Here is a 2,441-nt window from a genome sequence, read left to right as displayed (position 1 = left end):
AATAATTAAAATGAATTTTTTTAAATGTAATATGCAAATGAGGTAACTTCTTTAATGTAGATTTCCTTTGAATAAATATTATATATATATATATATATATATATATATATATATATATAAATCATGCTGGAATAAAAGTATATAAAAGTCCGTTTTTAATATGAAAATTGATTTGTGAAACAGTGTTTATTTGTACATATAAACTAAATTGTGAACAAACAAACAGACAGACAGTTTTATTATAATCTTTCTATACAATTTTTTTGTTTTATGCTCTGCTCTCTTTTGTCTCCATCATATTATTATTGTTATTATTATTATTATTATTAATATTATTTTTATTATTATTATTATTATTATTAGTATTATTATTATTATTATTTTATTATTATTATAATTATTATTTTTATCATTATTATTATTATTATTAATATTTTTATTATTATTATTATTTTTTTTATTATTATCATTATTATTATCATTATTTTTATTATTATTTTTTTATCATTATTATTTTTATCATTAATATTTTTATTATTATTATTATTTTTTTTTATTATTATCATTATTATTATCATTATTTTTATTAATATTATTATTATTATTTTTATTATTATCATTATTATTATCATTATTTTTATTATTATTATTATTTTTATTATTATTATCCATTTTTAATCTAAATGTTATAAAGTCGTTATCTTTTTACCCTTATGCTGACATTTTCTCCTCTTTCGAAGAGAAGAATTTAGTTTAAAAATGCCAAGACTTAAAGAGGTTTATTCCTTATTTCCCTCTCTGTAATCCTTATTGACGTGATAATGTAATAAAGTTCTTATGTAACTTTACTTTTTATCCTTTTAACTTATTCTCTCTCTCTCTCTCTCTCTCTCTCTATATATATATATATATATATATATATATATATATATATATATATATATAGCCAGTAGAGTTTAGTTTCCTAGAAGTACATCCAATGAAACAACATGTGTCTACCAAAGAGTGCTCAATTTGTTTCGACGGTAATTCTTGGCCTGAAGACGTAGTCCCCCAACGCGGGTGATTACAGAAACATGTATGCACATATGTAGCCATTAATGTTTGCATAAATAAATTTAATATATATATATATATATATATATATATATATATATATATATATATATATATATATATATAACAAATAAATGACAAAGACTATATTCCAAATTTCATGATGTTAACCATCTTACAGTTTATTCCTTTAAGTATGTTTATATTCACAATTCTTGACAGCACCTGTTTCGTAGAGCAAAAAGTTTTATATTAACCAATGAATCTATTTTGCCCTTTACTCTTCAGAAGAAGTAGCACCTATCAATCCATCAAAAAAAATAATAATAAAATGCATATCAGCATGATTACAAAATCCGAATATGAGGATAGAACGTTTCGGCCAACTTCCTCTGGCCTTCGTCAGGTGGTAACCGCGACGGATAGGAACTTCGAATCTCCTAACTGCATTCTCAGCCATCACTGCCATCCGTAGTTGTTATCGTCTCACCACATTTTTGACCAATTAACCTCTGGCACGCTTTGGGTGGGATTGAAACCACTATCTTCAGACAATGTTCATCTGGAACCGTAGAGATTCAACGTCTCTATCAACTGCGCCACGGGCCCCGAAGGGCGATCAAGGTTGGATTCTTTGATCTTATAAATCCACGTTTATTTATTATCTGATCTTCTATAGTCGGGTCCGTACCGATTGGTATATATATATATATTATTCCTTAATTGGAATTCATTCGGGGCCCGTGGCGCAGTTGATAGAGACGTTGAATCTCTACGGTTCCACAACTAATAAAGATGAGAGTAATAGTCCGAAATAAAAAATAAAAATTAACATATAATGCTCATCTCAAAAAATGAATTCCAATTAAGGAATAATATATATATATGAGGATAGAAGTTGCCTTTTACCATTTTTTTTCTTTTTTTACGCTGTTTGGTGTGAATAAATAGATCATATAAATAGGATTGGTATAAATAAAAGGTGAGATATATAATTGAACCCTCCCCCCCCCCCCACATATTTCCACAAATATATATACATACATATATATATACACAAAGGTTAGTAATTGCAATTAAGAATAGGAAATTGGATCAAATGTTTGTAACATGTCTTCTTCCTAAGATTAAGGGTGGTGGTGTTTGATCAACACTGCTGGGGAGCCATGATGTAATATACTGTTTTGTTTTTAACAGTGTTTCATGGTAAACAACTGATGATCCCTTGAAAAATAAATTATTGGTATTATAGTAAATTCGAGAGCGAGTTGATGCAGTGCTTGCAGGTGATTAAATGACTTACTGACTAGATGGTTTTCTAACGAATGATAAAAAATATTTTTTTGTATAGTTTTAAAGGTTAAAAACTTCAAAAACTATATATA

This window comes from Euprymna scolopes, chromosome 9, assembly GCF_053919585.1.
Source record: "Euprymna scolopes isolate OS-2025 chromosome 9, ASM5391958v1, whole genome shotgun sequence".
NCBI classification, from domain to species: Eukaryota; Metazoa; Mollusca; class Cephalopoda; order Sepiida; family Sepiolidae; genus Euprymna; species Euprymna scolopes.
The sequence above is the reverse complement of the archived record's forward strand: the minus strand, read 5'-3'. Positions refer to the sequence as shown.